The 23117-nt window shown below is 46.7% G+C and overlaps 1 long non-coding RNA gene across 1 annotated transcript; it reads right to left on the reverse strand.

The window, feature by feature from the left end:
• Window positions 1-14430: 14430 nt before the first annotated feature.
• On the reverse strand, window positions 14431-23048 carry LOC311580511. Its single transcript, XR_014773482.1, has 3 exons — window positions 22758-23048; window positions 20825-20911; window positions 14431-14607 (listed from the first exon to the last, which is right to left on the reverse strand). It is a non-coding gene; the product is annotated as an uncharacterized lncRNA (long non-coding RNA).
• Between the last annotated feature and the right edge of the window lie 69 nt (window positions 23049-23117).

Here is a 23117-nt window from a genome sequence, read left to right on the forward strand (position 1 = left end):
GGGCTCTTGGTGGGTCTTGGTCTTCCTGTGTGTTACAGGTTTATGCTCTGGCTCGTTACTGAGGGGGGTTGGTGAAGGCTTTTAGAGGAGGGACTGGCAGGGAGGTCTCGGTCCTTCTGTTTGCTCTCTGGCCACCATGAAGTGAGCAGCTGCTCCAATTCATGTTCTTGTCACAGTGTGCTTTCTCCCTGCAGGATCAGAAGCAATGTGTCAACTGCCCAAGGATTAAAGTCCACAAAACTGTTGGCCAAAATAAACTTTCCTGTCTCAAAAAAAAAAAAGCCAAAAATCATTTATTTGTTTATTTCTTGATTTATTATTGTGCATGGAGGGGGCACATTCACTTGTTCATGCTCATGTGAACACTAGAGGGTGTCCAGTGTGTTCCTCTATTGCTTTGCACCTTATTTTTTGAGAAAGGGCCTCTCACTGGACTTGGAACTGCATCTGAGCTAGATTGACTGGCCAGTGAACGCCCTGTCTTAATCTCCCAGCCCTGGAATTATAGACTTCACCTCCATACGCAGCATTTCTCATGGGTACTGGGGACCTGAACTCGGATCCCTGTGCTTGCAGAGCACTTTGCCCACTGAGCCATTCCTCAACCCAACTTTCCTTTTTAAAAAAGCTGACTCATCTCAGAGACTTTGTTACCGTAGCAAAGCTATCGCAGGGAGGGTGCAATTCCCTGGGAGAACAGCATGCTGTGGCTCATCTCAGACTCTCCTTGGTAGAGACAGGACCATTCTCACCAGAAGAGCTTCCTGGGCAGCAACCACGACAGTCCAGCTTGGGGCAAATCCAGCACATGACTCAGAGCAGATGGGGAGACTGTCTGTTAACTAGGACTGAGTTCTGTTTCCACTTCCAACCCTTTGTTCTGCATGACAGACACTTGACCACAGCTTGTGAGCTGTTGACATCGTGATGAGCAGTGGCATTGTGTGACTTCTCCTTTCTGAAATATAGTTATGAAATATATATATATATATATATATATATATATATATATATATATATATATATATGGTTTAGAAGATAATTTAGGGGCTAGAGAGGTGGCTCAGTGAATCAAATGCTTGCCACAAAACATGAGGACCTGCATTTGGACCCCTAGGACCCACACAAAATATTGGGCATTGCTGCCAGGTGTGATGGCGGACACCTGTAATCTCAGCTCTTGGGAGGCAGAAACAAGCATAGCGCGTCCCGGGCCAGGCAGGGTTGCAGAGTGAGACTCTGTTTCATAGATAAATAAACAAACAAATAAACACTGAAAGGCTAGGCATCATTGCCTGTGTGGACCTGTAACCCCAGCTTGGGGGCGGGGTATGGGGGCGGCGGGGAATTAAAGGATCCTTGAAGCTCAGTGGCCAATCAATCTAGATAAACAACTGAGAGTCAGATAGAGAGGGAGGCTGTCGAGAAAGAAAAAAAAAAAAAAAGAGGTGATCTGGAAAAGACTCTGAGGTTGTGAATACAGCTGAGATTGGAGGGAGGGGGAGGGCTTGGTTCTGGTTCTGTTGTTGGGGTGTAGTCTCAGTTCTAGGAAAGTGTCATGCTCTCAGGGCGTCACCAGGCGCCACTCCATCATGTCCTGAAGATGTCCCGATTTTCTTGGGCTTTATTATTATTAGTCCTTGAATACCTCTGCCCTGGCTTCTTCTGCAGGGCCTCCCTGAGGCAGTCTCCTCTCCACACCAAGTTCCACACACCCTGGGCAGTGGGAGTACGGGGACCAGCGTATGGCTTCGTTTCTCAGTGACTTTTTTGAACCCCTCTCGGGTGCAGTGCCTCCACATTTGAGGGCGAGAGGACCCCACTTCTGCAAGCCCCTCTCCTTCTGCACCTGCTGCCCTGGCAGAAGCTTGCACCTCCTACTCTTTGGGGCTTGCACAGCGCTTCGGTGTGGAAGGTGTTTTAATTCCTAGGCCTTGGCCTCCCTCCCTTGAGACAGCAGGCGCTTCCGGAAAAGTTTGAGATGAAGAAAGCCTCTGAGGGAGATGACTGTGGCAATCAGCATCCGCCCACCCATTGTCCTCTGTGCAGTGGGTATCCCGCCTCCCCATCTTGACTAGGTCTATTATTCAGGATCTTGAGAAGGGCAGAGTCCAGACTTTTCATTTCCAAGCTGTGTACTCCAGGGAAAGTCACTTGATGTCTCTGAATCTCAACTTCCTCGGGTCCTTGAGGTCAGAGTGTGTCACCCATGGGCCTTCAGCTCATCTCACATGGTCAAAGAGACCAAGTGCATAAAAATGTACCTTCCTTCTGCTGCCGTGAAAAAGCAGCACTGCCAGGGTCCTCTCGCCACGCCCCTGAATTCTTCATCTGGGCTATATCCTGCTAGACCATCTAGATGGGGGCGGGGGGGGGGGGGGGGGAGGTGCAATGCCCCTTTCTGGCATGCCCCTCCCCTGCTTAGATGCAGGGTGTGGTGACACGCCTGCTTTCCCTGCGCTGTATCCCTGTTTATTCCTGTGTGCTGTGCGCAGGGCCACGGGAATTGGCAGTGACTTTCCCTTTGTTAATCTACCTTCCTCCCAAAGCCAGCCAGACTCCAGGGTGGGTGTTTCCCCCGTGTAATCGCTAGAACAGGGCAGGCCTGATGGGAAGAATTGTGGCAGGAGAGGAAGCTGGTTTCCCAGGCCCTCCCCGAGGGGACCTGTCCTTCTGCACTACAGCCCGGCCTGTCAGGAACAAGTGGGGACATCCTGTCCCCCTCCACCAGCATTCCTGCCTGACTCACCAGCCTTCTCATTGTGCTGAACACAGGTCATGCTAGCTGGGGTGGGTGTTGGACTGGAGAGACCTACTGTGAAGAAATGCTAACCCACCACCACCACCACCACCACCATGTGCACTAACTACTAGGGACCCCAGCCCACAACCCCCTTTTATTGAGATATCTCTGTCTGAGGCTCTTTCAGAAAGGAAATTATAGGGAGAGGGTTGAAATACCAAGCAGAGGTAAACTATCATTCTAACCTTCCCCCCCCCTTTTTTTTTAAATTAAGAATGTTACCACTTGAATCACCATCCATTCCCTCTTCTCTAATTTCCCCTTACCCGGACCCCTTTTCCCTCCCTGTTTCAGGTGCTCCTTTTTCATAAACCCTCAGCATTCTCTGAGGGCTGCCTGTATGAGCATGGGATGGGCAGCCAGCCTCTCAGGGGCCACATCCCTATGGAAAACTGACTGGCCTGCCCTGGTAACCATCGGTTGCTAATGGCTCCTCAGCTCAGGGTGGGAGTTCATGAGCCCCTCCCCACACATACTGGGCTTCCTGCTGGCTTGTCCACACAGCCACAGCCGTGGTGAGTTTGTGTGTGCAGGGGCCCTGTCATGCCTGGCAAACATCGTTTTGCTGGGGTTGTCTACTGCTTCTTGCTCTTATAGTCTTTCTACTCCCTTCTTCTAAGATGATCCCTGAACCCTGGGGAAGGAGATGATGTGGCCGTCCCATTTAGAACTGAGCGCTCGCTCCACAAGCTCTTGTTCTCTGCACACTGACCCGCTGTGGGCCTATAACATTGGTGGATTGGACACCATTGACCAACAATCCAAAGAGATGTAACCCAGTCCTGCCTGGTACTGACAGGTCTCAATCTTTTTTTTTCCCCCCCAGTATTTTGGTAGCATATGGAATCTAGTGGGGTATTAAATGGATAACTCCATTTAAACTATGTATGAGAGCCGGGCGGTGGTGGCGCACGCCTTTAATCCCAGCACTCGGGAGGCAGAGGCAGGTGGATCGCTGTGAGTTCGAGGCCAGCCTGATCTACAAAGAGAATCCAGGATAACCAAGGCTTCACAGAGAAACCCTGTCTTGAAAATCAAAAAAAAAAAAAAAACTATGTATGAGGCGTCTCTCTCTCTCTCTCTCTCTCTCTCTCTCTCTCTCTCTCTCTCTCTCTCTCTCTCTGTGTGTGTGTGTGTGTGTGTGTGTGTGTGTGTGTGTGTGTTTAAACACTTCTATATGGCTTTTTTTCTTTTCTTTTTTTCCTTTTTGGTTTTTGAAACAGGGTTTTTCTTTGGAGCCTTGGCTATTCTGGACTCCATTTGTAGACCAGGCCAGCTTCGAACTCACAGAGATGCACTGGGATTAAAAGCATGTGCCACCATGCCTGATCTCTCTATGGCTATTTCAGAAGGCCATTAGTGTTAGCTATCCCTCCCTCCCACAGCCCTGCAGTCCTGTCCCTCAGCCCGCTTAACCCTTTCTGTTCCATTATTCCCCTTGCCCTCAAACCATCTGTTTTCACCTTCCCTTGAATGTTCCCTGTAGCCCCGTACTAGTTCCTCAGTTTAAACACTTACATCTGAAGTTCGAATCTATCATCCACACAGGAATGGGAGTGTGCAGTGCTTGTCTTTCTGGGTCAGGGTTACCTCACTCGGGTGGATTATTTCTGACTCTATCCATTTACATGTAAATTTTACCAAACCACATTTTCATTAGGCTGTTCCTTCCTTCCTTCCTTCCTTCCTTCCTTCCTTTCTTTCTTTCATTTTGAACACAGCAGCAATGGATGTGGATCAGCAAGGATTGCCCAGGAGGGCTAAGGCTGGCTCATATGGTAGCCCTATTTCTAACCTTTTGAGGAACCTCCATATCAATTCCCTAGTGCCTACCCACCAATAAAGAGTAAGTGCCTCCCATCCCCAGGTCCATGACAGCACTGTTGTCTTCCTTTTTTAAAACTTCACCATGCTGACCAGGGTAAAATGAAATCTCAAAGCTTCTGTACAGCAGAGGACAGCACACTTGGATGAAGAGGCGGCCTATAGAATGAGGAAAAGTCTTTCCAGCTACTCATCTGACAGAGGGTCTAATATATAAATAATTCAAAAAATAAACCGCAAGAAAATATAACCCAATTAAAAAGAGTGGCATGGAAATAAACTAAAAGAAAAAAGAGATACAAATGTCTGAGATGTGTGTGTGTGTGTGTGTGTGTATGTGTGTGTGTGTGTGTGTGTGTTTGGCATCCTTAAAAGGGAAGGGAAAGTGTCCCTTTTTTTTTCTTTTTCTAGAATTTATTGACTTTACATCCTGATTGCAGCCCCTCCCTCTTCTCCTCCCAGTCCCACCCTCCCTCCTTCATCCCCCCTCCTCCCTCCCCTAGTCCTCTGAAAGGGGGAGCCGTCCTCCCCTATCATCTGACCCCAGCCTATCAAGTCTCATCTAGACTTCTTGCATCTTCTTCCTCTGTGGCCTGGCAAGGCCGCCCTCCAGGGGGAAGTGACCAACAAGTGGGCACTGGAGCCCATGTCGGAGGTAATCCCTATTGCCCATATTATGGAGAGTGTGCTGCCTATACTACATGTGAGCAGAGAGCCCAGGTCCTCACCATGTGTGCTCCTTGGTTGCATCAGTCTCTGCAGCATCCCCCTCCCAGATTTGTTGGCTCCATTGGTCTCCTTGTGGAGCCCCTGTCTCCTCCAGGTCCCTCTATCCCTCAACTCTTCCATAAGACTCCCTGTGTTCCACCCGGAAGTTTGGCTGTGAGTCTCAGCATCTGCTTGGATCTCCTGTGGGTGGAGTCTTTCAGAGGACCTCTATGATAGGCTCCCTTCCTGTTCCTTCTCTTCAACTGCTTCTAGTGCCAATTCCATTTTTCCTTCTGAATGAGAATCAAGCATCCTCCCTAGGGTCCTCCTTGTTATTTAGTGTCTTTAGGTCTGTGTAAAGAAAGTGTCCCTTTTAATCTCTGGGAACCTAGCAGAGCTCCCCAAGCGTGCTGGCAATCTTCATTTGTTAACCTGACACCAGGGCAAAGCAAACCTCAGTGGGGGGTCAGCTTCTGTCAGATCTGCCTGGGGGCATGTCCATGGGGCATTTTCCTGATTAATGATTGCTGCAGGAGGGCCTACCCCATGGTGGAAGGTGCCATCCCTGGGCAGAGGGTGCCTGAGAGCACCCCAGTGAGTAGGTTCCTTCATGGCCTCTGTTACTATTCCTGCCTCCTCCATGATAGCCTGTGAGTTAGGAGCCATCAGATGACCATAAACCGTTTCCTCCCAAAGTTGTTTTTGGTCAGTGTTTTATCACAGCAGCAGAAACCAAACCAGGGCTCCAAGAGACTCCTAAGACAGATGGTGCCTTGAAAGACTAGCTTCAGGGTCCTGGCAGCAGTGTGTGCCTCTTCTGACCTGACCTGCTCTCAGGTGGTCTGGTGTGTGCCTTGACCCTAGGCAAACTCCTATATTAACACCCATCTGACGACCTATTATTTATTTATTTATTTATTTATTTATTTATTTATTTATACCAAAACTTTCTATAGGAATTGAGTAGGCCCAGAGGCATTCCTGTCTACTGTTGCATGGCTTTGAGCTAAGCATGTCCAAAACTGTCTTTCCTTCTTAAACTGGGCACACTGAGGACATTCCGCGCCCAGGTGTTTTCTTAAGTAAAACCTGTGTTCAGGGCTCAGCTGTGGTCGGGACTCCCCTGCTCCTTGCCTGGTGGAGAGGATCATTCTGTCCACGCTGTGTCTTTAGACAGTGCTGGATTTGGCTCTGTGCTCCCCACTCCCTCCCTTGGTCCACTTCTGAGTGTGACCCTGAGGTGCTCTCCAAACCTCCACCTCTCCGCGGACTAAACAGGACTAAAACGCCAGCTCCCTTGCTCCCCCTTAGGCGTGGTTTACAGACTCAGAGAGATAAAGCAAGGGTCTGGCAGTAAAGCGTAGGCAAATATATAAACTTTGTTTTTGTTTTGTTCTCTTCCAGGACTCTCAGAGGAAACTTTCACTTGGGTCCAAGTCCAGCCCCACTCTTGCAGGAGTCTCCCCCTGCTGGTTATCTGTGGACAAGAACTCCTGGAAAGCAGCTGCCCTTGGAAAGGTTGATTGGCAAGTTGAACTCCAATGCCTTCCACACGCCTGTTCTTGCCAACGCCTGTGTTTGACCTAACATCCTGTGACTGACGGACAAAAACCCTCTTAGAATGACCTAACTTAATAAGACCCCAGTTTTCCCCGTGGCTGAGATGTCCCCACCGCACACTTACTCAGCATTCCTACTGAACTGCACCTTGATGTATGACCATCTTTATTCTGTTACTGGGAAAACTTTGTGAAACTGCTTCCATGTTGGAAGATGGAATGTGGGTGATTGTGTTCCTGAGCCATGGTCACTCATATTTAGTTTCCAGAATAAACCATCTCCTGCTCCCTTTGAGGTGAAACCATGTTTTTTTTGGGTTGACACACCCTTTACACCATGGAAAGAGCCACTAGCACCAGGTTATGCACATCTCTGTGATGTCCTGATCACCTCAGATGAGCTGTCAGGAAGACATGAGCTCTTCAGCAGGCTCCCTGTGCGACCGCATGTTTACAGGTATTGCTTTAAGGCCTGAAGGGAGTCATTCGTCTTCCCTTTGTGGGGGAGAGGGGTAAACATGTTTGTTTTGTTTTCCTTATAAGAAATACATTAAAATTAGTTGTGAATTTTAGAGCAGTGCTCAGAAAGATAGATAATAAGAGTAGCTGTTTGAGTACTGTGTCTATGCGTCATTGTAGGAAGTAGAGGCTTTATCCGGGGCTTTCATTGTTTGAAGAAGTCTCCTATGACCTGCACAACTGTTTTAGCTGGGATAGCTCAGTGACATTTGATGACACCAGAGGCTGCTGACACCATGGCCATGCACTCTACCCCCAAAGCAGGAACCTTCCTAGTTGTCATTTCAGTGTGAAGGGTATTTGGATTTTAAGGTACAGCAAGAACATGAGGTTAAGTGCCCATTGGAGGGGCGCTGTAGCAAGGGTAGACTGTGCTGAATGCAGGAAATCCCAGTTTAAATCTGTAATTGCTGGGGCCATGCAGAAGTCAACTAGAGAGACCATGTTGGGCCTTGAAGAGCATGGCAGAGGCCACTGGAACCAGCAAGGCCACACAGTGTGCAGTGGAGCTCAAGTTTCCGTCACTTATCATAACCATGGCTTCAAGTGCATCAGAGACAAGGTTAGGAAAGACCAACAGTTCACTGGGAAGTTGCTGACCTTGAACCTCATAGAGCCACGAGACCATGAGGGTATAAATTGCTGGTCCTTATGGTCAGTGAAAAGCAGATGTTGCCTAGCAGATAATGAATTCTAGGAGGCTGGGGTCCACAAAATCCCGGGAGTCACGTGTTGATGGAGCTGTGCTTCAAGCTGCAGTTGTTTCCCTTGTCAGTGATCTATTTAGGTTGAGGCATGTGACAATTCTGGATAACAAGAAGTCTACTGAAGAAAGGTAAATTTTCCTCATTAAAAAAAAAAAAGTTCTAGGGGGAAAACGTGATGCTTAAGGCTATTGCAGCCATTTTGTAGCCATGAGGGCAGAAACCAAAGAGACAAAGCTTTTCTTAGCATCCAATGGAAGATGGATGAGTCTCCAGTTATGCTGAGCTACTGAGCCAGTCCATCCGCACTGACTCCCTGCGGAAGAAGAAGAAGAAGATCGAAAGATCAAGGTCAAGCCAGTCATATGGCACAGGTCTGCAGTCCCAGAACTTGGGAGGCAGAGGATCTCTGAGTTTGAGGCAAAAGTCAAGGTCACAAGGTCATCCTCTGCCAAGCAAGGAGCTTGAGGCAAGCCTGGGTTACATGATACCCTGTTACACACACACACATACACACACACACACACACAGAGAGAGAGAGAGAGAGAGAGAGAGAGAGAGAGAGAGAGAGAGAGAGAGAGAGAGAGACAGAGAGACAGAGAGAGAGACAGAGAGAGAGAGAAATGATGGCTACTCTTTATTGTACAATGTCTAGATTAGGTTAAGGAAGTAGAAGATTCACCTTAAGTGTGAGCGGCATCCTTCTATGGGCTTAGGCCCCAAGACAAGAGAAGGAGGAGCCAAGCTAAGCACTAGCACTCTCTCTTCCCTGCCCTGACTGTACATGCAATGGACAGCCGCCTTCCATCTTTGCCTGTCGTGCCTTCCCACCATGATGGAGTATCCTCCAGTTGCTCACTGGAATGGATAAACCCTTTCTTCATCCAGTTGGTAGCTTTGTTTGTTTGTTTTTTGAGATAGGGTTTCTCTGTGTAGCCTTGGCTGTCCTGGACTCGCTCTGTAGACAGGCTGGCCTCGAACTCACAGAAGTTCCTGCCTCTGCCTCCCTGAATGCCGCGATTACAGGCGTACACCACCGCGCCTGGCTTCATTCAGTTTCCTTTGTCAGGTGTTTTGTCACAGCAGTGATAAAAGTGGCCCAATTGCACAACAAATAAATAGAGAAATATATATTTTTTAATCTTTTTCTTTTAAAACCCAGAAAATAATATGCTGGCTAGCTGTGAAGAGCCCATAGCTTGCCCATGGCTGGCATGAGTGTGATGTGATTTGGTTGCCACAGAGAACAGGTGATGGCTCCTCGGATGACTGAGCACAGAAATCCAGTGCGGTCCAGCAATCCAGCGCCCAGGTGCACAACTCAAAGAAATGGAACCCGGGACTCAATAGCCCTTGCGTGCACGCGTATGCTCGCAGCAGTACTATTTGAAAACCGCCACCAGAAGGCAGTAACTTAAGTCCGTGCACTGATGGATGGATAGAGAAATAATTTTTAAAATCTTTTTCTTTTAAACCCCAGGAAATGACACACAACGGAGTAACAGGCAGCCTAAAGAAGTTAGAAAACAGAAGGAAGAACAGATTCCATGTGGGAACATCACGAAATAACCACGTGATAGTTAAGACCAAATGAGGAAATGAGAAGCTGGTGGAGGACGAGGAAGGGGGAGACACCTTGCGCCTCAACGTGGAGGCTCAGTGTTCAGCAGCCACTGCTGCTGGCTCTGTCAGGCTCGCCTGTCAGGAAGCCTCTTAAGCAGCGACTGAACCATAAAGCTCCCACAGAATATGTTTATAAGAGCAACGAAGATGATGGTTAAACTGTTCAGGAGGCAGATCCACTAGGTGGTAAAAATATGTCTCAAATTTACTAAATTTTAGAATCTTTGTAAGCAACTCAGGAGTGAACAAAAATAAAGATTGGACCCAATATCTAGAAATCAGAATTTACCAAGTACAAAGGCTGGTGTTTGCAATGTGAAGGGGGCCAAAGGAACTGATAGGCAGCATAGGGTAAATTTGTGAGAAGCAATCCTGTGCAGAAATGAGTTGCAAGTGGGTTCAAGATAGAAGAGAAAAAGTGAAACAACAGACGAGACAAAGCCACAAGTAAATATTGTCATAACAGGGTATGGAAAATCTGGAAAGTATGACTCTGAAGACAGAAACGACAAGATAATCATTGCTACATGCAGAAATTTTAAAAAGAAATGCCTGTGCCTAAGAAATTACAGCAAGCCCAGGACAGTCAAGGCTACACAGAGAAACCCTGTCTCAAAAAAACCAAAATAACAAATAAATATAAAAATAAAAAATAAATAAAATAAAAAAAAGAAATTAGAAGTCAAATATAAAATGGATTATGCTTTACACTATATATGAGACAATAAGGAGTTACCATCTGCTATGGCTCAAACATATTCTCAAGTTCCCAGGGGAGCTTCAGTCTCCATTTGTGTGGTGGCCACATTTGAAGTGACGCCTGCGACGGTAACTGTAGTGAAAATGGATGTGGGAGAGGGCTCCATGATGATGCTGGGCCCTGTGGGAAGAAGAGACTGAGAGCTCCCTGCTGTCCCACTGTGTGTTCACCACTGTCTGCCAGGCTATGACACAGCAGAAAGGCCGGCAGCCCACCGAGTAGGTGAGCAGTAACAACAGAAAACACTCCAAGATAATATCCAGAATATGTAAAGAGCCTTTTAAATCAGTAACAACATAATAATATCAATACAAAAAAAAAAAAAAAAGACAAATGTAAGAATAGAAAACTATTAGAAGAACAGTGTTAAGGTTTCAAGTGAAGCATCATCCCCCCCCACACACACAGGGTTATAGGTCTGAGCACCTGGCACCTGATGGTGGCACTATTTTGATAGGTCACAGACTCTTTTGAATGCTGACGGATATAGGCCCCTAGAAGTAGGCTCTAGAGACCATACCTACCACCATTTCCAACCCGAGCTCTCTGTTTCTTGATCTTTCAGGATGTGAACAAGCCATGCCTCAAGCTGCCATGTGCAGAGCTGCCCAGCTGCCATGCCTTCCTTCACACGGGACTGATGTCCCCGGTAGCAAGCCACAGAAAACGATCCAAAACCAACACAGGAAGAAAGGTACCGTTAACTCTTCTAGTGGTTAAAAGTATAAATTATAGTAATAATAATAATAATAATAATAATAATAATAATAATAATCTGCATCAAATTAAAATGTTATAAATCAAAAGTTATAAAACTCAGGGAGGATCCAGGAAAATGGGTCCTTGTCACTCCAGTTTTGTAGAACTTTTCTAGAAGGTGCTTTGGCAACAAGTACTAAAGTGTTTATGCTCCTGTGTGTTGATACAGAAATTCCACATTTGGAAATTTATGTGAAGAAAACAAAGTATACGGCCAAAATTTGCATGGATGTTTGTGACTTGAACAAATAGAGATTGAAGAAATTTAATCATGTGGCCACGGAATGGAATAACAGCATGTAGCCATTGAACAGTGGTACTGAAATGTGTTTCCCAAAGCAAAGCCCAGAGGCACAGGCCTGTGATCTCCAGAGGCATCAGGAGGCAGAGGCAGGTGGACCTCTGTGAATTAAAGGCCAGTTCGGTCCACATAGCCAGGGCTACAAGTGGGATCCTGTTTTCCTTTGGACATCTGGGATCTTGAGCACTCCCTCACACGCCGCTCCCCCCCCTGCACCCCCTCCAGCTTCCTTTGGCCCTTGTGTGTTTCCTGACTAGTCTTTGTTTTGTTCTAAGAAAGGGTCTGATTTTTATCATACCGCTGGCCTTAAATTTCTGACTATTCTTTAATAAGTAAAACACGCTTTGGAAATAAGAATGGTGCTTTCAACTTACGAACAAAAAGATATGTGTATTTTAATTGCACACTTCACCAACTAGTATGCCATGTGACAGAAGAAAGAGGACATTGACCCGGAAGCTAATATACCCCAGAAGATGGACGATGACAACTCCTGAGTGAGAGACAGAAAAGTGCAGGCATTATTGGCTGTCCTGTGATAAACAGAAGTCTAAGCCCAAAGCTGCAAGCTGCAAGCTAGAGCTCAAACTAGCCTGATTGAAAGGAGTGTTTACGTGAGCACAGACCAGACTCCCAGGTGTCAAAGCAGACACAGCCATTGCCCAGCAGCTTCTTGGAAGCCTCCTCAAGCCCTGGGCACAGAACAGCCATGTGGGCTGACTCAGGGGTCTCTGACCAGGTCCCTGCTGCTCCTGGGCTGCAGTGACAGGAAGCTCCCACATGCAGTGATCATTAGAGAGTTCATCCTGTGCCCGGGCAGCTCAGTGCCAGGTTGCACACAGCCACTCTGCTTTCAGGGATGAACACCTTTGGCCTCTCGGATCTGATGCCTGGAAGAAAAGTCAGGATGCTGAGCATCTCAGAGTGTAGGCCATCCCTTACACACACACACACACACACACACACAGTCTGCACTCCAGTGTGTGCATAAGTTTAGCTCTGAGGGAGGCTGGAGAAAGGATGGACACTCTGGCCCACCCCCCCAGGGTCACTGTCCTCACTCCCTAGCCTTTATCTAGGTGTCAGAATGGTCTGGGAACTGAAGGCCTATCTGCCAGCGTCTGTTTATCTGGAGATCACAGCACCACAAGCACATCGGACAGCTCGGTCTTCTGGCTTCACTGGCCAGCCTTCCCTTTCTCATGTGGTGGTCTGTATTCAAGCTGTGTGCTCTCAATTTTCTGTAATAACTAGGCTTGGATAGACAGCAAGCGACAACGCTGTAAAGATTGGTTCAATATGCCTCACCAACGGGAAGCACAAAATTTTAAAAATAAAAAATAAAATGCACCTCGAGTTAAGAGTAGATTCGCCCATAGCATTCGGATGGTTAAAACTCTTCTAGTCAAGGCCCTCAGACCTCCTCACACTTCGCAGAACCCTAGGGGAGATGGGGGCAGGCCTGGCCTCCTTCAGTCTCAAGCCAGAAGCAGACACAATGGAGCTGTCAGTGCGTCCTCCCTGCTGTGCCCAGCCAATTTGCTTGAATTTGAAGCAAAGGCTTTGCTCCCCGAGTGTGTCCTCTTTGCCCTCCTGTGGCAGAGGCTTTGGGCAGAGCTGGGGCAGAGGGTGCCTGTTTAATTCCTAATTGTATGGAGCAGCTGATTGGTGCTCGCTTAGCTTCTGGAACAAATGAAGCATCGCAGACGTCCTTATTGCTTGCTTACTTAATTGAAAATTTACCAGATGTCAATTGTGACACACAGTGTTTCTCCCTAGGCGAAGGATTAAGACAAATTTCATTTTCCACCTGGCACCAAAGCCACGCTATGTTGTATACTGAAAGACCTTTTCTGCTAGAAAAGAAAGAAGCAAAGAAAGGGGAGGCGGAGCCATGTTGACTAAAAATCCTGTAATAATGGAAGAAAGCCTATTTCCAGAGGCATTGTCCTGGCTTTGTTGGCTTACGGCGCCACCTAACGGGGATGAGATGGATTGCACAGAACTGTGGCATAGCTCCCCCCTCACCGCCCCACCCTGGGGCAAGGAAGGTCCCTGTTGGGTGAGATACTAGCCTCAAGTTCTGGGATGCTAACTAGTTACATAACCTCATCCAATCTCAACGACAGGTTCCTCAGCTAAATGCAATTTCTTGTGGTTATTTCCTTATACTTTAAACGTGTGTGTGTGTGTGTGTGTGTGTGTGTGTGTGTGTGTGTGTGTAGGAAAGCATGTCTGTTTATGTTAGAAAATGACTGGTTGAAGTCAGCTCTCTCCTTCCACCACTTGGGGCTCCAGAGACCTAACTCAGGTCATCTGACTTGGCAGCCGCAAACATGTTTACCCTCTGAGCCACATCCACTGTGGGTTTTGGTTTTGTTTGTTTGTTTGTTTTAAAGGTTTATTTATTTATTATTATGTATCTGGTGCTCTGCCTACATGTACACCTGCAGACCAGAGAAGGGCACCAGGTCACATTATAGATGTTTGTGAGCCACCATGTGGTTGACTGGGAATTGAACTCAGGACCTCTGGAAGAGCAGCGATTAACCTGTGAGCCATCTCTCCAGTTTGTTTGTTTTGCCAGAATCTTAGTAGCCCTTGAAATCCTTGTATAGCTGAAATTGACCTTGAACTTCTGGCCTCTCTGCCTCACTTCTCCCCTGTTTAGTACGTGCTGGGGATCGAACCTAGAGCTTCATGTGTGCTAGGCAAGCTGTCTACCAGCTGAGACACATGCCCAGCCTCTTCTGCCTTCTTTGTGAGGTTGCTGAGAGGGAGGAGGAAGTGGGTATCTGAAAGAGGGAAGAAAAATCACGAATTGATGCACCAATAATAGCACTAACGGGCTTTGTTTGTCGTTATTTTTCCACTTTGGGGGACAGTCCTGGGCTGGGAGGTGTGCTTCCCAGTGCTTTCGAAAGCTGTGTTCCCCTTCAAGCTGTAGAGATGATGTGGAACTGTGGAGATCACGGCAGAACAGACAACACATCTCCATTTGGGGCATCCTTCAGCTGTTGGTAGCCAGGATATGTGATCACACCGTCCTGTTTGTCAAAGGAAAGCAAACTGCCCTTTGAAGGGACCCACAGCTCCTGGACCACTGCCCAGGGTTGTAGTGTGTGGTGGCTACGAGACACCAGTACAACTGGCCTCCCCTCTACAGCCATGGGAGAAGGCGTGGTGCCAGGAGCTCAGTGCTTTGAGTCTGGGGGAGAAACATGGGAATTCAGTAACAGTAATGAGGGAGTTCCAAAGTCACCACGTTCCTGGTACTCAGTGGAGAAACTCGGCTTGGTAGTGTCTGTATCCCCTTCTACGGCCTCTGTCTCTTTTTCTATCTTTCTTCTCCCTGAAGCCTCCAGGCTCCTGTGCTGAGGACCCCTAAGAGCCAGACTGTCCTTGGAGCCTGACCCTGCAGGCACTGTCACTGGGCTCAGAGCACTCTACTGCCCCCTGCTGGGTGACTGTCATAATAAGCTCCCAAATGTACAGCTGACTCAAATGGAATTTTGCCATAGGACTGAGTTACTGTTGCTGTTAGGCACGCTGAATGCATCTTCTCTTCCCGTTAAATAATAGACTTCTTGCCCACAATTCAGAACAACAGAAACTACGTGAGTCTTTCCATTTGAAATAACCACGGTGAAAACACAAACCAGATGACACAACAGATTTTAAGACACTGAAGAACACTGGTGCCTGGAAAACTGGTAGCAAGGGGAGTTTATCACTTTGACCAGCATCCTAGGCTGAAGCGTGGGAAAGGGAAACTGAGGGACAGGAACTCCCTGGATTAAAGAGGCAAAGCTGTGAATCCAGGGAGCTAGTGATGAAGACAGAACGCCAGCGAGGTCCAGGAACGCAGAGTTAAGTTATCCCAAATTCCATGTTCCAACATGGGAGCAGTTTCATACAGTTTTTATAGTTTTACAGCATAAAGAAAGCCATGAATCAAGGCAAATTTAAAATACATTGGTGGGTACAATGAGATGAGGAAGGCTTTTAGACAGGATCAAAGGTGTTAGTTTAGCTACGGAGTAGGGCAAGGTTTGCCTTCCCCCAGAAGGCTAAAACGAGCCCAAGATAAAGTAATTGGCCTCAGAACCTGCAAAATTCCAACCTTTCTCCAATTCCAATCGGCCCATCAGTCTCTCCAGACACAGAGTCCTTCCAGGCGGTTTTGTTCACAGCCAGACACAGCTTCTTTTCAGGAATTTTCCTTCACACATATTAATGTAAACGTCCACTAAAGTAGCCCTGAGCTCCCGGTTTGAAGACTTGCTATCCAGTGTGTAGAGGTGGTACTCCGAGGAGGCGGTTGGCTCCTGCGGGCTCTAGCCTCAGGACTTACGGCTGAATAGGTAATTGGGAAGAAGGATGTGATATCTACTGATATCAAGGGTTGGGAGGGCACCGACAGAGGGCTTCCAGGTTCTCATGACCTGAACGGAAACACACAGCTCCATCAAGAGCAGAGACTGTTTTACAAAGAGACAGTACACTCTGAGGAAGATACCGAGGAGAAGGCGAAACAAAGAAACAAAGTCTAGGATCTCAAAGGTCCCACTGTCCAAGGGGTTGTTTTGTTTTGTTTTGTTTTGTTTTTCTGTTCCACAGCGCAGGCTTTTTGTCACAGAATGGGGGCTTTCCTGTGTGTGTTGTATCTGTACCATGTAGCTCTACATTCCTCATCATGTGTACACATCTGGCAAGCATCTAAATCTCCACCCAGGACTGTGTGTTTGAGTCTTACAATGAACCACAGAAATTCTGCAGTGCTTGCTTGGCTCTGGCAGGGCACCGCTGGTTTTAGCTGGTAGGGTAGGTATGGAGGCATCTCAGCATGCATTTGTCAACCTGGCTTTCCGTGTGCTAATTTTGTAAGGCTTGGTGAAAGTCCTTTCCACTCTTCCTTAGCAGACATATTCATCCACCCACGCCCCTCTCTCTGTCTCTCTGTCTCTGACTCTCTTCCCTTTCTGGCTGCCAGCAAGGGAACAGCCTCTGAGTACACCCGTTAAGATAGCACGTGGCTTTTTCAATGGAAACTCCAAAACCCAGAAGGGCCTGGATGTTGCAGGATATTTGATCATACCTTGAGCCTCAGATTGCTCTGTTTACTGGGAAAACCTGTGGCTTTCCTCACTGAGGAAATAGCTCAGTTGCCTATAATCCCCATCCCTAAACCTCTCTCTCTCAGACACACACACCCTCAAAAGAGGCACCTAAGGAACTGTGGGGACCAATGAAATGGTCACAACCTTTGTCTAATGCATGGTTTACTGATGGTTCATCAACCACTGATGGAACCAAAACTAATAGAAAGTGGCAGGGGATGGAATGGCCAATACCGAGGAAGGAACCACAAAGTCGGCACAGCACTATTGGCTAGAAGACCAACAACTAGAAAAACAAAAGGAAAATCCCTATCTTCTCCAACTCATGGCTGCGTGGGAGAAGCATTCGGCAACAAACTGACACCATTAATACAAACTTCCAGCAAATTAAGCCCAGGAGAGAATCTCCTGAAAACTTGCCGGAATCTACATCCTACAATATGAGGCACCTGTAGATGCCATTGCTAACCTTGGCCTCTGTGATCAGGAGCAAGACAAAGAAGACACTCCCATTGCTTGTACTTAGCCTTGTCCTGGAGGTTTGGCACGCACCGTCAAACTGGGAAGAAAAGCATCCATAGAAGGGAAGAAGTAAAACTATCTTTATGCACCAGCTTTAATGTCATCTAGGCTGTGCAACGGGACGCAAGGAAAAGCCACTAGAAATGGTAGCTAATTGTAGCTAAGGTTCCAGGATGAAGAACTCTGTTGTGAGGCTGGGGAGATGGCTCCCTGGGCTACGTGCTTGCTGTGCTGAGTTTAGATGCCTGTGGGATGCTAGGCGGGGCAGTGTGCATCAGTAACCCTGGTACTGATGGGTGCGGGTGGGGAGGGGAGGTGGAGACGGGGGAAGCCCTGGAGTTCGCCACCTACACAGTCTAGCAGAAAGGGTGAGGCCCAGGTTCAGTGAGATACCCAGCCTCAAAAGCTGAGGTGGACAGAAACAGAGGAGGAAGATGTCCAACATTGCCTATGGCTTCCACATGCATGTGGGCTGGGAGTTGCTCCTCTCTCTTCCACACACACTAAATGCATCATACATACATACATACATACATACATACATACATACATAAATGTTCTTTAAAAGACTGAAATTGGACCCTTAAAAATTACTCAAAATGGATTAAAGGCTTAAAATGCAAAATCTTCCAAAAGCTCAAGGAAGTCAGTAGAAGGAAAAAAAATCCCTTGACTTTGGTATTTGGCAGTGGCTTTTTGGATATGACATCAAAGGCTCAAGGAACAAAACACAAAAAACAAGTGACAGTGCATTGAAAAGAAAGCTTTCAAGCTTCCAAGAAAAACACAGGGCTCGAGAGATGGCTCAGAGGTTAAAGACACTAGTTGTTCTATCAGAGGTCAGAACCGTCTATAGTGAGATCTGGTGCCCTCTTCTGGCGGGCAGGTACACATGCAGGCAAAACAGTGTATAAATAATAAATAAATAAATAAATAAAAAGAAAGAAAAGAAAAACAAGCTCATGGAAGTCAGTAGAAGGAAAAAAATCCCTTGACTTTGGTATTTGGCAGTGGCTTTTTGGATATGACATCAAAGGCTCAAGGAACAAAACACAAAAAACAAGTGAGAGCGCATTGAAAAGAAAGCTTCCATGCACCAAGAAAAACACAGGGCTCGAGAGATGGCTCAGAGGTTAAAGACACTAGTTGTTCTATCAGAGGTCAGAACCGTCTATAGTGAGATCTGGTGCCCTCTTCTGGCGGGCAGGTACACATGCAGGCAAAACAGTGTATAAATAATAAATAAATAAATAAATAAATAAATAAATAAATAAAAAGAAAGAAAAGAAAAACAAGCTCATGGAAGTCAGTAGAAGGAAAAAAATCCCTTGACTTTGGTATTTGGCAGTGGCTTTTTGGATATGACATCAAAGGCTCAAGGAACAAAACACAAAAAACAAGTGAGAGTGCATTGAAAAGAAAGCTTCCATGCACCAAGAAAAACACAGGGCTGGAGAGATGGCTCAGAGGTTAAAGGCACTAGCTGTTCTGTCAGAGGTCAGAACCGTCTATAGTGAGATCTGGTGCCCTCTTCTGGCGGGCAGGTACACATGCAGGCAAAACAGTGTATAAATAATAAATAAATAAATAAATAAATAAATAAACGGAAAGAAAGAAAAGAAAAACAAGAACATGCAAATTCAACCTACAGACTGTCAGAGAACACTAGAAAATCACACTCGAAAAAGCAGTTCATATCCAAAATACATGAGAAATTCATATTGCTCAATATCTAAAACCACGAACAAATCATATGAAGTACTCTGCTTTAAACATGAGCAGAGGACCTGATGGATGGAAAGAGGACACGAAGTGGCCGTTGGCCGTGAGGAAGCTGAGAAGATGCTGTTTGGGGAATTCCTCCCTAGGTGAGAACCCATTTTATCAGGGCCTGACAACAAACTTCATCCTGCAGAACCAGCATGCTCCTTGTGCTCATAGGCATGAGTGAGGGTTTACTGGCAAAAGCATGGGGGACCCCAAGGAATCCACCCTGGAAAGTCTTCCCCCAGCATGGAAGATGGCTTCCGCAAAGTCAGAGTCCCCTGGGCCAATCTTCCCCATTGCGTATGGCCAGGGCCACCTGCAACCGGGGCAAAATTTGCACACAAATGTCTGGGAGGAGTGGCTAGAACGTCAGGTGAGGGCTCAGTGGCCCTCTCGGCCCTCTCTGTCTGTGACGGTGACGGTGACGGAACATATAGCATCAAACAGACTGCGATAGCCCTGGGCTTTGGCAAGCAGGCACGGAAAATCAGAGGTGGCTATTGTACACAGAGGACCGCATTCTACAACAAAGGCTTAGCATGCACATCACAGGAAATAAAAGTAAAAAAAAAAACAAAACCCACATAATAGAAAGCCGGGAGCGGTGGTGCACATCGTAATCCCAGCACTCAGGGAGGCAGAGGCAGGCCGATCGCTGTGAGTTCGAGGCCAGCCTGGTCTACAAAGTGAGTCCAGGACAGCCAGGGCTACACAGAGAGACCCTGCCTTGAAAAACAAAACAAAAATAACCAAAAAAAAAAAAAATCACAATAGGCTCTCACCTGTACTGGGATGGCTATTATCAAGAAAATGGCACATAACAGATGTAGGTGAGATAAGCCGGGCGTGGTGGCGCACATCTTTAATCCCAGCACTTGGGAGGTGGATCGCTGTCAGTTCGAGGCCAGCCTGGTCTACACAGCAGGTCCAGGACAGCCAAGGCTAAGCAGAGAAACTCTGTCTTGAAAAACCAAAACCAACACACACACACACACACAAAGAGAGAGAGAGAGAGAGAGAGAGAGAGAGAGAGAGAGAATGTAGATAAAATAACTTCTACACTCTGTTGGTGGGATTGCTAATCAGTGCAAGCCATTATAGAGTGTCCCCAGGAAAAATAGAGGAGCAGGAGAGATGCTCAGTGGTAAAGAGCACTTGTCACTCCTACAGAGGACCCAGGTTTGGTTCCCAGCACCCACACACTGGCTCATAATCATCCCTAACTCCAGGCCCAGGGTTCTCTTTTGGCCTCTGTGGGCACCAGGCACACAGGTGAGAGACACGCCCACCTGCATTCTTACACTCAGTGTGCAACAGGGCTGTTGGCAGTAGCTGAGACATGGACACCACTTGTGCACAACCATGGATGAATATTCACAATTTCGTTTCCCACAAACAACACTGTCTCCTATTCGTCCGTGACAGAAAGAAGGAGCTCTTGCCCTTTTGACACCATAGATGGACGCCATTGTGCCCGATGAAATGAGTCAGGCACAGAGAGAAATGCTAATGGTGTCACCTGCATGAAGAATCTGGAAGTCAAACTGGTTGAATCAGTGTGGTGTTCTTGGGGGTCCACGATGGAAGTTGTGTTATGTAAATGTGTTTTTGTTCTCATTCCAAGTGTGGGATTTTAGTTTGAGCTTTAGCTTTCTTTCTTTCTTTCTTTCTTTCTTTCTTTCTTTCTTTCTTTCTTTCTTTCTTTCTTTCTTTTTTCCAAGACAAGGTTTCTCTGTGTAGCCTTGGCTGGCCTGGACTGCTTTGTAGACCAGGCTCGTCTTGAACTTACAACGATCCTCCTGCCTCTGCCTCCCCAGGGCTGGGATTGAAAGGTTGAGCTTTAGTTTATACACACCTGTTAATTGTCTCGTGAGGGGCGTGTCTTCTTCCAGCTGATTAGGGCCCTCCTTGTGCAGCACGGAGAGGGGCGTGGTCTAGGGCTCTGAGGATATAAATAAGAACACAGAGAGCGCGTGGGAGGTGCGCAGTGTTGTCGAGTGGCCTGGAGCAGCTTGAAGAGACCAGAATCTCTCTAGGGCTCAGCTGCTTGGAGGAGACTGTAGGCTGCTTCTGCTGTTGGCAGCGACAGGTATAGCCCAAAAGAATCCAATGGACCCTAAACAGCCAGGAGAAGTAAAGGGGCCCCCTCTCACCACTAACCTTCTTTCTCCTATGTAGGGTTGGGAGGTTGGGAGGGAGGTTGAGACCTACACACCCCAAATAAAGTAGAGTTTAAAATAAAGAGCGCTACAGGCGCCGATGGGAGACTGAAGGAAAGCGTGGGCTTAAAGGGCGCAAACTTTCCGAACTGCATGATGTCCAGGCAGGGTGGCAACAGACACCGCATTAATTTGATCTTGGTAATAATTACGTAATGTATCAGATCGTTATGCTATTTACCTGAAGTATATAAAATCTTTGTTAGGAATTAATATTGCTGCACAGAAGGGGCACACGCCTTCAATCCCAGCACTCGATCTCTCAGTTTAAAGCCAGCCTGGCCAACAGAGTAAGTTCCAGGACAGCCAGGGCTACACAGAGAAACCCTGTCTCGAAACACAGACAAACAAGCAAAAATAAAATAAAGCAACCAAAAAATAAATAAATAAATAAATAAAGATTTTAAAAAAAGAAAGAAAAGAAAGAAAATTAGGTAAACGAGCCTGAGAAAAGCAGCAAAGTTTCTTTTAGTGAGAGAATGGCGTCCAGCAGGCAAAAAAAAAAAATGTTCTTGTTCAATTAAATGCTATTGAAAACTGGAGTCAATGTCTGTGGGTTGGGCAGTGGTTGTCAGTGTGCTAACCTTCAAACATTGTCCAAGTATGTAAAAATGCATTGCATAAAATTGTGGTCTAGTGTTAGTTGGAAAAAGATGAAAACATTATCCCTAAAACTAAAATAAATTTTAAAAATGATTTAATAAACGTTTAAAAACAAAATTTTTATTTTATTACTAAATTTAAAAAGTAAAATTTATTTTTTTAAATAAATTTTGGACAGAACTTGATATAAGCAGTTACTAGTAAAAAAAATAGGAATGTAAGTATTTGTAAAGTCATTAATTTTACATTGATGGCTTACGGCTGGCTACTTCTAATTACTTTTATGCAGTGACTCAGGAGCTGACAGATGACAGAGGGAACAAAATCGGGTGCTTTTTGAACCACCAGAATATTGAACACATTGGGCAAATGGATCTCTAGATATCGGCCAAGAAAGGCTGCTGGCGCTGGTAGCACAAGTCCGGGACAGCTACAAGTCTGAGGCAGGGGGATTTTAAATCGAAGGCCTGCCTCGTATAAGGCTAGTCTGGGCAACTTAGTAAAACCCTCTTTGGAAAGTAAAAGCACAGACAGAGGGGCTGGGGACAGAGCTCAGTGGTGGAGTACAACCCTGGACACTAGGGAAAAGGAGAAATGGAAGAACTAGTCAGCCTTCCCACTAGTCACCGCTGCTGTCACTAAAACCCAAAAGCTAGGGCCTGAAGAGTTGGGTCATTGCAGAGAACCTGGGTTCAGTTCCCAACACCTACACTAAGCCACCCATGGTCACCTAAACTCCAATTCTAGGGCACCCAACACCCACCTCTAGCCTCTGCAGGTACATGAAGCCACATTAAACAAAATTACACATTAAATAAAAATATAAAAATAAATCATAAAAGCTGCTGTTTCTTTAACTTCTCTGAAACCTTTCTATGAGGCCCTCCAAGTGGAGTGCTGAGTACAGCCCTAGGCAGGACCGGGGATCCCCAGACTGACCGTTTGGTCCCCCTGAACTTTACTTACCAGGATCCCTTGGCACCTGAGCCACAGTAACTCCTGCCAGGCAAGAGCTGAAGTCACATCCATGTCCTTTCTGAAGCCTCTGGCATCGGTTAAAGAGTCTACAGCACTCAGGCTGGGCATAGTGGTGCACACCTTTAATCCCAGCACTCAGGTGGCAGAGGCAGGCAGATAGCTGTGGATACAACCTTAAGTAGATTTTCATTTTGCTGAAAACGGACATGCAATGAGTAGTAGCGAAGTTGAGTTTGGAAAAAGAAGAGCAGAGCTAAACTTTCTTTCAAAGCTGCTGTCCTGTCGAGCTTTCCCTCACAGTGACCTGGCCCTCACAAAGAGAAAACAGTCTCCGTGGTTTTCAGTTGC

The sequence above is a fragment of the Acomys minous genome (assembly GCF_964271855.1).
Source record: "Acomys minous genome assembly, chromosome: 13".
NCBI lineage: Eukaryota > Metazoa > Chordata > Mammalia > Rodentia > Muridae > Acomys > Acomys minous.